The sequence below is a fragment of the Haemorhous mexicanus genome, chromosome 22 (genome assembly GCF_027477595.1).
Source record: "Haemorhous mexicanus isolate bHaeMex1 chromosome 22, bHaeMex1.pri, whole genome shotgun sequence".
In the NCBI taxonomy this organism is placed as follows: Eukaryota; Metazoa; Chordata; class Aves; order Passeriformes; family Fringillidae; genus Haemorhous; species Haemorhous mexicanus.
Window position 1 is genome coordinate 10,694,465 of NC_082362.1, and position 16,009 is coordinate 10,710,473.

The window sequence follows — 16,009 nt, forward strand, 5'->3', positions numbered from 1 at the left end:
ACACTTCCTTCCCTTCTTTTAAAATGTATATGAAAAGACTGTAACTTTGTCCTGGGGCCCCATGTAATTAAGATTTAATTTGATTAAGTTTCAACTAGGAGCAGGGGTTTGGAAGGGAAGTGGTGGCACGAGGCCACCCACCCACGAGCTGGGCAGGAAGGGAGAAGGCACCCAAACTGCTGCCAGGCTGCCTGGCACCCTGAGGGTCCAGCCCCAGGGCAGGGTCTCTGCCCCCCATGTGTGTGTGTGTGTAAATATATCTGCATCTGTCTGAGATGAGATGCAGCCAGGCTGGAGCACTCGGGGGGGCACTGGGCTGCCAAGGCTATAAATAGATGGGTCTATTTTTAAGTTGACCATCGCTCAGCACAGCTGAACTTCCTCCCCTTCTGCTCCCCCTGTCATTGCTCTGGTTCATGTCCTTGCCCAGCTGCACACGCAGTGCCAGGCTGCAGAGCAGAGCAGAGCAGGCAGCAAACACCTCCTGCCATGCCTGGGCTGCTCTCCCTGGAATCTCCTGCTGCTGCCACCTGACTGAACAGCAGCCCAGCCCAGCTCGGGGCAGGGCAGGGGCTCTTGGTGGAGGTCCCACAGCCTCACACAGCTGTGATGAACTCGAGAATTCCCTCCTGTGACAGCACTGCCGCCCTGCTGCACAGCCCCTGAGAACAGAGAAGGTCAGGTTTGTATTTTGGCAAAACTATTCCTAGGAGGGATTCCCCCCTCACTCCATATTGTAGCGAATATTATATAAAACTTGAAAGGAATTCAACTCCAGCTTTTATTTACCACTGTGCATATGGGCCAGTGGCTGTGGCAGGCGACCAAGTTTGCAGTCAGGCTGGCCAAGTTTGCTTTCATCACTCCAGCACTGCTGTGTCTCACTCAGGATGGGCGAGGGCTGTGCTGCTCTGCCCGTCCAGCTGGAGGGCACCTCGGGAGGCCCTGGCACCTCGGGAGGCCCTGGCACCTCGGGGGGCCCTGGCACCCAGGTGGAGCCCTGCCAAGGACGGCACAGCATCGCTCCCGAGGTACCCCCGGGAGTGACAGTGTCACCACGTCCTGCAGCACCCAGCAGGGCAAGAGCTGTGTGAGAAAAGACCCTGATGGGTCTGGGGTTTCTCTTGGGATGCTGGATGCTTTTTAAGGATGAATTTGACATTGACAGCTTACCCAGGCCAGTCCTGGGGACCTCCTCACAGAACCTTTATCTCCAGGGACCACTGAAATTGCAACAGAGCCCAAAAGCATCAGGGAGGGGCAATACAGAACCTGCACAGCCCGTGCTCTGCAGAGCCAGCTCCCTTGGAAAAGGCACTGCAAGAGCACTGGCAACCCTTTGGGCTTCATATGGAAGGACTGTAAGTGTAAGTGCAGCAGACTCGAGGAGCAGCAGGGCCCTGTATTGAAAGGAGACTCACAGACGGCTCCGTTTCCAATTAAATCCTCCTGTTCTCGAGCAGGACTGTGCCTCAGCAGGTAACTGGAGCCTCCCAAAGAGCTCTGGCACCACCCAGGCACCCTGCAGCTCAGCACTGAGATGCTCTGAAGCAAACAAATGCTCAGACACCACGTGCCATTCCAGACATTCACAGCCCAACTACGAGCTGCCTTTTCCAGCAGCTCCCTCAAAAAAAAAGAGGGGGGAGCATCAACATTCCTCCCTGATGGAGCTGATCCCACAGCTCTATGGCAGCCCCAGCACCTCAGACCTCACACACCAATAAATGACCTCTCCCACCTTGCACAGCACAGTGTTCCCCCTTCCCAAAGCTGCCATGTGCCTAGGCCTGGGCAGGTTTAGAAAAAACACAAAAACACCCCAACTCAAGAAAACCAACAGTGACGACCTATTGGTCATGTTTTAAAGCCAAGTTGTTTGCTAAATTGTTATGACCTTCCTCCTCCTCCCCTATCTCCCCTCCCAGTCATGAGCAATAGGAATTAAATTGATTCAGTCTATCAGTGTTCTGCATCTAAGTGATTAAATTCAGCCACTAGAAAAATCTGTTTTGTGCTGCACCCGAGGAGGAGCAGCACTGCCACTGGACCCAGCCTGGCCGCGGGAGGGAAGCACACAGGTAAAACAGGCTTGGCCACTGCTCCTGTCAGTGGGATCATCTTTCCCCCCCTCCCTCCTTAAGCTGGATCAGTTATTAGATGTGCCACTGCCAGTGGGCTCGCAGGGCAGCCCTGGGCAGACCCGTGACCAGAGTTATCCTTCCCTGGCACACGCCAGAGGACAGGAGCACGCCAGCCCTGCTGACATCCCGGGCTGCTCCCCATCCCCACTGCAGCCTGTCTCACACAGAAACAGTCCCAGTCCTAATTTATCCAGCCTGATGACCAGGCAGCATTCCTGGGAGACAGACGCCATGCTCTCCGGGCTAGTTCCGGCCCTCACAACCAGCTGACCATCTATTTAAAGCTGCTCAGCTGGGATTGCACTCTGGGACAACCGAGCTGAGAGGAGCAGTCTTCCTCCTTCCCTTTCTTGCACACGGCAATTAGAGGAATTAGAGAGGCTGGAGGATCTCACCCATCTGTGCAGCCCCTTGTTCAGAGGCTGCCAGGATGGTGGGAAGGAGGAGCAGGGGAGGCAGGGCTGCCATCTGCATCTGCTGAGCGATCCCTGAGCAGAGCAGAGGGAATCCAGCCCAGCCCAGCCCTTCCACAGGACCCTGGGCCTGCCCAGGGGGGTTCCAGCCTCTCCCTGCTCTGCAGAGCACCCGTCCCTCTCTGTCCCAGGGATTCAGAGGGAGAACAAACGCTCAGGCAGAGAGGGAAGGCGCTGGAACAACTGCCAGCTCAGCTCCTGGCTTCCTGCATCCCTGGGATCTCTGGCACGGCCAGCGCTCTGACCTCACCTGACCTCCCCAAACTGCACCAAAGGGCCTCATCTAAATAGGTCACTCCTGGCAGAGGGAGTAAAGTTCAGAGGAAGCTAAGAGACTTACCGGCTGCCTTAATCATCACACCCCCCTCCACCACCTCTGCTGGGAGAAAAGAGAAAAAAGAAGAAAAAAAAAAAAAAAAAAAGAAAAAAAAATTACATCCACGGTGGCAGAGACAAAATGCTACGGAAAAGAAAATTGGCATCTACGTACTGTGGTAGCTGAATTTTAAGCAGCACCAAGTCTGAGAACACATCTGGAAACACACATGCAAATTCTTCACAGCTAAAAATAAACGTCTCTGCTGTGTATTACTCTCCAGAGTGAAAGTGCTAATATTAATTGAAGGGTTTTGTTTCATTTGGTTTATTTTATTTTTATTCAAGATCAAAGCTGATAAATCATTTTTTTAAAATCACATAGATTAAATTACCCAGATAATTTAAAGCATTATACACTTAAATTAATGTTACTTATCGCAAACTACCAATTTGCCCCAGGCAAACTACATTACCAACAGTTTCCCTTTGTTTTTGCAGTCAATATCCTTCACTTTGGAATCAAATGTCCTTCGTGTCACCTCTGCAGAACGGCACAGCCTCTCTGCCCGTGTGTTTTCCAGGTTTAGGAGTAGCAAATATCAAATGAGCCACACTCCCCGGCTGGAGCTCTTGGGCTGCGGGCTCAGTGCTGATTTACATCAGCAGAAGCTGTTGCCCTGTTTTCCCCAGCAGTTCCTCGGAGGAAAGCTTACAAACTTAATTCCCTCTTTACATTTGCTTATTCAAGTTCCAGCTGCATCTCCCCCTAACGTCCCATTAGGGCTTTCCTTTTAATTACTTTTTCATGTCATCTGCGCCTTCCTTGCAAGGTCCTCTTTCGAGGAACTTGGCTCTCTCCCTGGCCCCTTTCGCTGAGGATGTTTTGCTTCCTCCAGTCCCCCAGAAGCCTCCACCCAGCCCCTGAGCCTCCACACTCCACACCCTGCCCGTGTCAGCCCTGGGCTCTGCCTGCTTCCCACGCGCCCGAGGTGACACCAGAAGGGGACACAGGGCTGGCTGTGGAGCATTCAGCCTCCAGCACTGCACACCTGGCTGAGGGACAGCTCTGCATGGCACAGACTGTCCCTGGGACTGCCATAAACCACCCAGGGAACGAAAACAAACTCCTTAATTGCAGGCAGGTGTGCAAAGCTGTTCCCTCTGCCCGCGCCTAACGCTCCCTGGAAACTCCTCTAAAGAACAGCAAAGCCTTGGAGAGATGATGTCAGAGAGGCAATGGCCATTCCTGTGCCACATGGCAGCCAGGGAAACACCACACTCCTTCTCAGGGCCCACATTCATTTACACATTATACAGGCTGAGATATTTCTCCAAAGCCATGCTCATCTTTTTTGCAGTGCAATAGCCAGAAAAACATCTTTCTTCTCTGCTCTGCTTAAGGATCATCTCCACTACCAAGATGGAAGACTGGAATTAATGTCACGATCCACAGGAGAAATGAGTTTACTCACATGGTACAAGCCCTCAGAAAAGTAAATTCACCCCCAGATAGATGGCTGATAAATGACTACAAATTCAGGCCAATATCCTTCAAGTTTTACTACACATCTCTGCAGCAGACAAGACAGATCAGCTTTTTGGACAGCTTGGAATATGTAAAGTGCTATATAAGTATTATTATTACCACCAGGCTGCTGAGGAAGTCTCCTGGATTTACCATCTGGGAAAAATAACTGATTTAAACAGTCAGTGTGGGAAAGTCCTAAGAGCAGTTAAGTTTTTCCAAGTAGCCTCCCCATCACTCACAGATGATGCAAAATAGCAACGCTCCTTTTCTCATTTCACCTTAGTTCCCAGGAGCTGGGGAGGATTAAGGACCCCAACAACTCCCAGCACTTCACAGGAGCAGGTCATACAGATCCTGCTCCTGCCCACCTGGCTCAGGGCACTGTGCCAGGAGGATCCAGCAGCAGAGGAGGCACATGTCCCTGTACAAACCACAGTGAGCATCACACCCCACGGCTCCCTCCTCCGTCTGCTGTTGGGTTTAAACTGGATGATTTGTTCTGCATTAATATTTCAGCAGCACTCTGAGCAAGGGAAGGGATTCCTGCCCGGGCTGTGGCACACAGCAGCTGCACCTGGAGCTGCACACGCTGCTGGGGCTGCCAGCACCAGCACTCACCCTGCCTGGGCAGGCCACAGGAGTCAGGGATGGCACATGGAGGAGCACAGACAGAGCTTCACTCAGCTGAGACAGAGCCATGGAATGGTCTGGGTTGGAATGGTCTGGGTTGGAAGGGACCCTGAAGATCCTGTTCCACCCCCAGGCATGGGCAGGGACACCTTCCCCTATCCCGGGTGCTCCCAGTCCTGTCCAACCTGGCCTTGGACACTTCCAGGGATGGGGCAGCCCCAGCTGCTCTGGGCACCCTGTGCCAGGGCCTCACCTCCCTCACAGGGAAGAATCTCTTCTGAAGGATTTCTCCCAGCCCACACTGTCCAAAATCAAGAGCCCAACTCACAGCTCATGTAGATAAGCCCAGCTCCAGTGCTGCTGACAGCTGGACCACATTCACTCACACCCTCTGTGTGCAAACCAACTCCAGTTACCTCTAATTCTTTTATTTTTAGGGCCCTTCCCTGATCCCAAAGGCCAAGGCAGAACTGCACTGGGCACTTTCACCCAGCATTTCCACTGTGACAGGGCTGAACAGCCCCTGATGCACGAGCTGCCCTGGCCTGTTGGCACAGCTCTACCCCAATGTGACTTACACCATGTAAACACAGGTCAAAGTGAGCCTCCAGCCCCAAAGGATGCATTATCTCAGCCTGCACCTTCTGTACCTTTTACAGAGCAAGTTTTTAGGTCAAGGAATAGTAAGTACATAAACCTCTCCATTTAAACTGCAAAGAAATGGAAAGCAAAACTTACTGCCCCCCAGGAACCTGTACCCCAGTTATTGATGAACACAGTGCAGCCCTGGCGTTACAGAGGTTCTCAGCTATCCCTCTCAGCCCTTCTCAGGGTGGCAATAACCAACACTTAGTGCTCATTTACCTCAGAAACATGACTGCAAAGGGCTAAGGATGCATCTGCTGATGCCAGCAAGGCGTTTAAGCCTGGCTGGCACAAAGACCCCACAGCTCCAAGGCCACTCTCGGGGAGGCAGAGCACAAAGGAGGGAAGTGTTTCTGTCCCTTCATTTGCTTTTGCCATCCTGGGTATTGAATCTCTGCAGCTCTTCTTTTCGACAGGATGGGCAGTTCTCTTTTTTGATTGTTTTCTGAAAGTACAGGAGGGAGAGGCAGAGACTTTCAAACCATCCAAAAATGGTAGAATTTGTGTTACACTTAAACAAACCTCTGGCTCCAGCTGCCTGGAACTCAGAATCAGGATCTGCTCTGTATAATCGGACAATGCCTGATTTTTGTTCCTTCTCTTTTGTTTTCCTTCTCAGAGGTTTATTTTTGAAAGAGGACTGTGTAGCAGGGCCTCTTCCATTTCAGGGAAAGTAAACAGAACCCTTTGCGGGGAGGATCAGGGATGGAGGAACAAAGCCAGCTAGACTAAACTGTGTGAAGGTGAATTTATTTGTCATCATTTGCTCTCCCAGCAGCACTGTGACTTTGATCAAGGTCGCAGCAAGGTGCTGCACGCAGCCAGCTCACCCCTGCAACAGCCTGCAGTCACAGCAGCAAGGGGAAAGCCACACCATTAGTCCCAGATTTTGGACAGAGACCTGAATAAGACCAAAATAACACAGCAAATCAGTGCCACGTCTGCAGAGCTGAGCTCCTAAGCCCAGCACAGGCATAGCTCCATCCTTCCCTTTATCCCTGAGCTCATCACAGCCACGCCAGCTCAAAACATCACCTTCCCCCAGGACCCACCTACCTGAACCCAGCTACACCTGCAGCAGGGCCCAGCCCTGAGGGAGCCTCTCCAGGGCAGAAAGCAACCAGGCCACCACCCACAGCCCACCAGGGCAGTCCTGGCACCAACAGCCAGGTGCAAAGGATTTGGTGGGATCTCTCCAGGACCCATCTGGCTTTCTCATTTGGGATGGTTAAGGGCTGTGCTGCTTCCAAGGCCAAGATCTCTGGGAAAGTTTGTGTGCTATACCAAGAGTAACCCCTGGGTGCAGACATGCTCTTAAACAGAAGAAATAGCAGGGGGAACTCTTAAAACTAGAGTTGGGAAAACTGATGGAAGTCCTCTCAGTGAGAGGAGCAGACCCTGCCAGAGCTGGGTTTGCCCAGAGCATTCAGGAATAGGAAATTAGAGAGGCAGGAGAGGCCAACCACTCCTTCAGCCCAGTGGGGACAAAAGGCAAGCATGACAAATATTGAAGTTCCTGCTTATTAGGAAATAGTTGGCAAAACCTGGGAAGCCTGAAGGGGGTGTTCAAGAGAAGTGTATTTGGTGTTATGGGAAAGTTAATGAGATGCTGCAACCATATCATATATGGAAAACTAGGTGAGGCCCCTGTGGGCCATTATATACTGCAGGAAACTTTATGGGCACTATAATGCATTATTTTTAATGATTGCCTTGCCTGCTTCAGGCCCTGGACACCAAGAAGAGCTTGCCTGGCTTCCTGGTGTTGTTTTAGCAATGACACCTTGCTTGTTGCTACATTTCTGGGTTACTTTAATGAGAAATAATTGGGTTACTTTCCCAGATTCCACAAAGCCCAGGCACAACGAACCAACACAGGGGAAGTTGCTGCTGTGTGGCAGCCTCTTCACCCCCTCTGCCTTCCCAAGGGTTGCCTCTCCTGCTTAACCATTTATCTACAAATATGCCCACAGAAACACTGGCACTCGTGCAAGTTCAAGTTTGCACTGTCATCATCCATCTCCAGGGAGAGCCAGGCCACAGAAATAACCAGCTGCAACATCACAACGATTGCCCCTGCAGGAGATGTATATAATGAAAATTGAAAGCTGCAGGATGAACTTCTTACATACTTGTCCTTTTGGTTTATTCATCAGAAATAATTATCTGCGCTCGCATTCACAGGAGCACATACTTTATGATGTACATCAAAATTTAATGGATTTTTAATAATACTGTAACTACAGCAGAAGCACAAAAAAGGACAGCCATTAAACCATACGTGCTGTGCTGGTGGGTAAGTGGTGCTGAGCAAACAGCAACACGGAGCCACAGTTCAGCATCAGCCACGGGACAAGGACTGCTCCTTCCAGCACCTGGAAACAGGAGCCAGCTCTGATCCTGTGTGTGCAGCTTAAAGGCTCCTCAGCCACAGCAACAAATAAGCAAACCCAGTTTCTGAGTCTCAGGACCCTGCAGGTGGTACCCCTGGCTTTTGACAAGCACGCAAACACCCAAAAGTCAGTTTCTCCACCCCTGCAACGAGAGAAGAAACACGAGTGCACCCCATGAGGGCAGCACGGGAACCTGCTTGTGCCAATTAAAGTAGTCCCAGGATTCCACCAATCTATTGATGTTATTCCATAAGCATCAGCAGAAATTGTTGCTCCAGCAGGAGAGACTGACACTCTAAACACTCTCCTCAGCAGCCAGGCTGAGCTAACGAGTCGGTGTGAAGCATCACCATGTCACCAGGACTTGGACTGGCATCTATTTATAGCCCAAGAAATTATATACGTGGTGTCCCCACCAACAGTGACACATCTTCATTCAGGCATGAGTCACCTATTCACAAGCACGTTTCCAAAAATAAATCCTATTTACCAGAATTAAATTCCACACGTTCGGGGAGAAATTGTCTCCTTAAAAAAAGCCAGGCATGTTAGAAAAGCAAACAAGAGCAAAGAGGCACTGGAGCCCTCAGCCTGCAGGTCCCCACGCTCCGTGGGATCCGGCTGAGGCTGGAAATGTTTGAGATCCACCAGTGAAGACGGTCATGGCTGTCATTAGAGAGCCCTGCCAAGGTCACCAGAGCGCTGCCGGCCAAACGGAACATCCAGAATGTTCCTGGCACCTCACGCCTTGCAGAACCAGGGAGTGTATTGCAGTTATTAGAGAGAACAGACAGAGCCAGCGCCAAGTAATCCCAGAAAATGTAGTGTTAAATAGAGGGTTCAAACCACAAAGCTGTTGATGGGGAATGTTAAAACGTCAGCGTGGCTGAAAGACATTTGCCAGCGGTGGGAGTCAAGTAGCAAGCTACTGTTCAGCAGATGCAATAAAAATCTGAGGGTACTCGGGTAATGGGACCAACAGTACAGTTGTTGATACAAATTATATCCAGAAAGCAGAGAAATAAATGGCTAAATAAATAAATAATGCAAAAATGGAACAAGTTCAAACTTCTTTTATAGTAATAGTCTCCAGTTGAGCATAATCACCAAAGCTATAGTGATAAGATTGCCAAAACTAGACAAACATCTGTGAGATGAATTCATCTCAGAGGGGAAGCCAACAGCTTGTTATCATTAAAGAGGCAATGCTCTCTCTGCGTTTGAACTGCAGGCGCCTTGTTACTGCGTTTGCCGAGGCAATTGCACCAGATGTTGGCAGCTTTCTTCAGATGGATGACAAGCACCTGCTGCTGGGGAAATTAAATGCTCGTCGGCCTCCTCTCCTTCAGGGGAGGGTGGGCCAGCAGGGGAAGGGGGGAGTGGTGCCGGCTGACCCTCTGAAATAAACCTATTTATGCAAAGTGACAGTAAGTGCTGGTTTGCCAAGCGGTGAAACAGAGTGGAAATTCATTGGATCTCTTCCATTGCCCCCGGTGAAATCTGCTCCCACCCTCCCAGTCCTGACAATTAACATGGCACGGATCTGAACTCGCTAAACCACTCTGCAGAGCGAGAGATCCAACACGGGCACCTTCACCTGCAGAGCCACCACACTGCTCACACGGCCACTGCCAGCAAAGGGGGCACAGCCAGGGGGGTCTGGGCACCCCCTGCACCCAGCACGGGGTCTGGGCACCCCCTGGTCCCCACAAACACCCAGCAGGAGCTGCCAGCCCCCCCACTTCGGGTGCACACAGCCACCACACCCTGTCAGGCCAGCAGCAGAATAAACAGAGGCTCCAGGAGGAATCCTGCCCATGCTCCTGGGTGCTGGAATTTGCAATCAGTCTCCAGGAACACGGGTGCAAATGTGCCCCCCTGTCCCCACCACATACACTGCAGGTGCCTCACTTGGAGCAGCAGCAAATGGGACAAGGGCTAAATGGTTAAATAAAAATGGTTTTTCAAGTGTTTTTTAAAAAGAAAACACAGAGCAGCTTCTTCCCTGACAGAGCTCTGAGTGCTTTCCTCTTTCTGGGAAAGGAAAACTACAAGATGTTAACTCCCCTTCTACCTGCAATCATTTCTTTATGACAAATCCAACACTCTGCAGAGTGGCACGGAGGTGACAGCACAGCCAGAGGCTCATTCTGTGCCATCCAGAACCATTCCAGCTCCACCGTGCCCTGAGCACTCTGTGCTCATCCCTGCTCACCCCAAACCCCTCTGCAGGTCCCACACACAGACAACACTTGCTTGATCTCAACTGGCCACATGCATTTTGGGTGCCCTTCAGATTAGGAGGCACTTAATCCTCATTCTGCTTAGATTATCTTAATTGGCTCTTCATTTGAGCCACTTTGCCCTTGTCCTGGTTTCTGCAGTTATATTTATAAATACAAATACTGTACCACTCTCTCTGGGCTGGCAGGTATCACCAGGACTGGGAATTATTGATAGGACTGATGTGATTCATGCTTGGCCACCACTCCATTTCTACCCAAACATGTGCAGGTACATTTTTCCCCCCAAAGAAAATAATTATAAGGGGCTCCTAACAGAGAGAGACATGTGTATGATGGACATCAAACAAATTTCATATTCTACACCTGCAGAATTAAGTTTAATTAAACTGGTTTCACCTCAATATTCCACGTGTGAGCAAAACTCCAGTATTTAATGTCTAGGACTGATCAATATGGCCATTCATTTCCACATGGAAAAAGCATTATTACAGCTGCTCCCAGTAACATCTGCTCTTCTCCACACTGGAACAGGTCCTAGGAAGTTCCTCCTGGGCACCTGCAAAAGCCCTTTTCTTTGTGGCCCAGCTCAGCTGCATTTGGAGCACGCTCAGGTCTCAGCCATCACTCTGCCAGGGTGCCCATGGTGGGGGATGATGGCACTGATCAAATGCTGACTCCCCAGTCAATCATGATTTATTGAACCAGCTCAGCTGGGCTGTGAGCCTCCCCACACCTGTGAGCAGGAAGGAGGGTGCAGCTTTCAACTACACTGTGCCAGGTTTAAGGAACTGCTGCTGTTTCCTCACCAGAGCTAAAACATGGGTTTGCTTTTCCCAAAGCCAAGCTCCTCAAGGAGCAGCAGTGCCCTGCAGGGATGGCAGGAGCAGCACCTGCACCCAGAAATAACTTTGGGAGGCTTCCAGACAAGTGCCAAAGTGGGATCTGCCACAGTTTCACAGCAGATATGGGAAATGTCCATCAGATATTTTACCTGGTGCCCAGAGTGGGATTAGCACCACCATCTCCTGCCTTCAGCCCAGCTGGGGCACAGCTCCAGCCAGACCCACGGCCCACACAGGGTCAGAGACACCACCCCAGCAAACCCAAATCATCTCCTTCCAGGGAAGTCCTACATCTGCAACCCCCCTGACTGGGGCTGAACCCAGGATTGCTCCAGGGATAGAAACCAAATAGGATTAACTCCATTTGGTAGGGATTTTATATAGCCTATTGCCTTTGTATGAAATAAAAGCAGGGGTGAAAAACAAAATTGACTTCCCTGGGGTCTCAGAAAGGATATAGATAATTTCCACGGGTTTGGCTCAGTTGTAAAACTGACAAAGACACACACACACACAAACAAAAAATTCACACACATGTTGGAGGAGGAAAGCTGAGTATTTTCACATAACTTTTCTCTTCCCAAACACAGCCCCGGAATAATGATTGATTTCACTCATCTCCCACAGGCTGTGGTGCTACAGCACTTCATCAACCAGAGCAGGAAAGGAAATAAAACTGAACTTCAGACTTCTGCTGGGCTCTGATACTGCCCTCGTGCCCACAAATCCTGCCTTAACATTTCCTCTTTTCATAAAACCCAGGTAGAAACCAACATCTCATTTATAACAAAACCACTTCCACAAAGCATGTGGCTTATTTATCCCAGACCACCTCAAAACTGACTTCCTGTGTGCAGCTCCTCACTGGCAGCATGAAAACAGTGAGGCTGCTTTTGATGCTTTTTAAGCAACGATCAAGTTCCTCAGTTTGTTAAAAAAAAAAAAAAATAAAAGAAAAGCATGTGTGGGAGGGAGAAGAAATAATAAGAAGTGCTTTAGGCCATGAGGGACCCCTGTATCCCAGGTCCCTTGTCACATGCCAAAGCTAAAATTTAAAGGGACATTCAGTATAGTCTGGCACATCACGGACACAACATGGAAACAGGGACGTGTGGAAGCAGAGGAATTTTGAAGCACAGTGGAGGAGGCAGCCCCCAAACTCTGCTTTTCCTTGTCCCAGAGCTATCAGGAGCTGCAAACAACGCCGTGTTTGTTATTGCTGGCTCTGGCTGATCCAAATTAAGCGACTTCTGCCAAGGTGCCTGCAGATAACTCAGAAACAAGAACAGGATGAGCTCTGAGCTGGCCCACAGCAGGCCCAGAGCTTGCAGGGACTCTGGAAGGGAACACTGAGGGCAGCAGAAGGTAAAAAAAAGCCACCACATTCTCTGTTTTACTGCATATGACAAATGCTTAGGGAACTCTGGCTATTACAGACTACAATGTAAATAAGAGCCAAATTCATCCCTTTGTTTCATAAAACATAATCAATTCCCAAGTACTGAACTGGGAAATACAGTGCTGAAAAATGTGAAAGGTTAGCAATCTGTCAAGCTGAAAAATGACTTTTCTGCAAAGCAAATGCTTTAAGGACAGCCCATCCATGTCTCCTATTGACCGTTAAATCTACATATCAATGTCCAGCCGGGGTGACAATGCAATCCCAACTCTCTGCCAAGGCTAAATTAACTAAGCTTTCACTTTCATACAGCAGAATTCCCTGCACCTCCTGACTCTGGCCCTAGCCCCAGCTCCACACAGGCTTCCAAATCCCCCCGAAATGAACCCACGGTGAGAAAACCACCTTTTCTCATGCTAACAACTTTATTGTAAAAACATCTTCAGAGCCATACTCGGTCTCAGGGAAAAGTAAACCACTGGAGTGCTTAATACCAGGGCAGTGCATTAACTCATTCACCCCCAGGCAGCCTGGCCAAACAAGGAGGAGTTTCCTCTCCTGTTTTCCTGATTTATTTTTCCCAGCTGTCAGGGAGGAGAGCCCGGAGTGATTGATGCAAACCACGAGATCAGGCTGAAATCCTCGGCTGGATCCCACCTCCTTCCCTCCTGACACACTGACACTGGAAGCAGAGGCACTTCACTGCAAAGGTTACTTTCCCAAAGGTTACACTGGTTGTTATGTGCTCCAGGATCTGTGCTGTAATGCAGGGCATGGGACAGCCAAAGGAGGAAATGCTCATTCTCACCTTCTGGGGTTCACAGCCCCAGCTCCTGGTGAGGCAGCACCTGGAGGTGTGCCTGGGGCAGGACAGGTGTCAGGAGCCACCTCCTCTCCCTCAACTGACACGAAGTCAGGCGACAGAAGGAAGAGATAAGAAAACTACACATTTTCAAAAGCTCATCAGAAAAAAAAAACATGTCAGAATTCAGATATTATTATTATTATTATTATTATTATTATTATTATTATTATTCCTCCATTGGTCTGTTCTGCATCTCACAGGAAATAACAACTGACTGTACAAAACATTTCAAATCCACAGAGGTAATTCAGAAATCCTGTCTTGTCTCAAAATGTTCAAGTCTTAAAAAGCCATTCCTGAGGAAACAATATATTCCAAGTGAAGCTGAAGCATGGCTACGATGGGTCTGAGGGACCTTGTAGCAAGCCAGGGCAGAACACAAAATTCATGCATGCTGGTCTGGTCCAATTTCATCTGGAAATTTAAAACAAAAACAAGTGCCAGAGCCCCCTTCCCTGAAAGTCACTTTAGGATTACTGTGAAAGGGAAATTGAAGAGCCAATGCTCTCAGATTGAAAGTGAAACATCTGGGGCCACCACCACCAGCACTGACTGCTCCTCCAGCAGTCTGAAACAGCAATATGGAACAGGATTGTCTGTCCACAAAACTACTTCACACATCTTCAGACATCACCAATCTGGTTCCAAAAAGGATAAATTTAAATTTGTGTTCCCTCCTACACAAGCAAATGTGATTTTTCTACAAGAACAGTCCAACGCGGGCTGATCTAATAGCTCAGGACAACTGGAACATACCTTCAGCAGAGCTGTTCCCACCCTGCTGGAAGGACACTGTGGCCTTTTCATTCCCAGCACTGTTCCCACCACCACTCATCACAGCAAGAAGGTTTTTGCTCAGAGCTCTGTTCCCATGATTGGGCCTGAACACGATACCTGGGGCTCATTACCCCATCAATTAATGCCTGCATGCAATCATGGGATCCATCAGCTGTCAGGGCTCCAGCCTGCCTCAGCCCCACTGAGGGGGAACCAAAGGGTTAAAATCCCATGTCAAACAGCAAGTCCTGGCTCCCCACCAGAAGGGACATGGGAACCAGGGCAGCTGAGTTAGAAAGGCCTTATTGTAGCAGCCCACTGGATTGGAAATGACTTGTAGGCCTAATGAAACAAAACTTTGGCAGTAAAACAGAATGAAAGGAATGAGACAATAAAAGAGAGGAACAAAGGGAGCAGAGTTGTTTCAGCTTAGGAAAATAAGCTCACTTTGTTGTTGGGAAAAGCCAAAGCCGATTAGGATAAACCAATGACTAGGCATAAGTCTTCCAAACTAATTACACAGTTGGCCCTGTGAAGTGGAATTGCACAAGCGAGGGCTGGGCTGCTCCTGCAGGAGCTCTGTGCAGGGAGCAGCACCTGGGCACACCTGGGCACACCTGAGCCCTGCCTGCCCTGGGCACTGCTGCAGTCCCCAGGGCAGCACACGCAGGTCTGAGACCCCAGAGTGCTCAGAGCTTTCCTCTGCTGCTCACAGGACTCCAGGTGAGGCTTGAGGAGTCTGCTGCAGTTTTCTTTTTCTTTTATAAATGATGCCTGATGCCTTAAATGCTCCAACAGGTCCCAGTCTCAGAGCTCCACACCTCCTGCCCCTCCAGACAGCCAGGATCAGGCAGATGTGCAGCCCCAGCCCTGCCCACAGCAGTACCAGGGCCTCCAGAGGGGAGGAATGCCAGCCCCACCGAGCTCCCCCTGGGTCTCCTCAGCTCCAGCCCCTCTCATTTCAGTTCTCTCAAAGCCTGGGCTCAGCAGCTTTTCACAGCCAGCACGAGGGCAAGGCTGCAGAGCCCAGACAGGTCAACAGGACCCTGAATTTATTTTGTTTGTAGCAATGTTTGAAACATCTTTGACTGAAATAGCAGAGGATCCAGCAAACAACTGCATTAGACTGTCAGGATCAGGAATAACATAATGGCTCTTTTCCTTCTTCTGATTTGAAATGCTTATGGCTTACTTGGGTGTTCTCCCAGCTTAGCCTTCTCATGTCCTCCATGGATTCTGCCCCCTGACATGACTGGAAGGAGAATCCTCCCCCTCCTCAGCACCCAGACCCTGCCAAGGCTCTCTGGGGAGCCTCACAAGAACTGCAGGTGCACAGGGCCAGCCCCAGCAGCTCTGAGCAGTCACAAAGCTGTTCATTGCACTCTTCTGTGCTCCTTCTCTGATGGCTTTTGGCTTCACTCAGGTCATTTTTCCCAGTTCTCCTCCACAGCTTACAGCAGCTAAGGATGCCCACCTCCCCAGAGGGAAATCTGTGACTCCCAGGCTTTTTCAGAAAGGAAAAGGAATCACCATGAGGAACCCTACAAGCTAAGTTTCAGGAATTATCATTGCCACATACTTTGGTGCTGTATCATCAGGCACTTCCACTGGTGGCTTTACTAATTAAATATCATATTATTACCATTACTATTTACAGGTGGGTTTACTAAAGCTTTTCCTTTTCTCAGAGACAAAGGTTCTGGCACTGGCTTTTCAAAAAGCTGCAGTTTCAAATTCAACTCTTGACCC

At 49.7% G+C, this 16,009-nt stretch overlaps 1 protein-coding gene across 11 annotated transcripts in view; it reads right to left on the minus strand.

Annotated features, from left to right (window-relative positions):
- The window catches only part of MSI2 (musashi RNA binding protein 2), a 204,581-nt gene that overhangs the window by 113,645 nt on the left and 74,927 nt on the right, over positions 1-16,009 (minus strand). The window contains exon 1 of one of the 11 annotated variants that reach the window (XM_059866268.1): positions 2,958-2,982. The exons of the other annotated variants lie outside the window; for them this stretch is intronic. The gene's annotated coding sequence lies outside the window, so the exon portion shown is untranslated. Of the gene's footprint in view, positions 1-2,957; positions 2,983-16,009 lie in introns of those variants that run through there. 11 annotated transcript variants of the gene reach the window in all.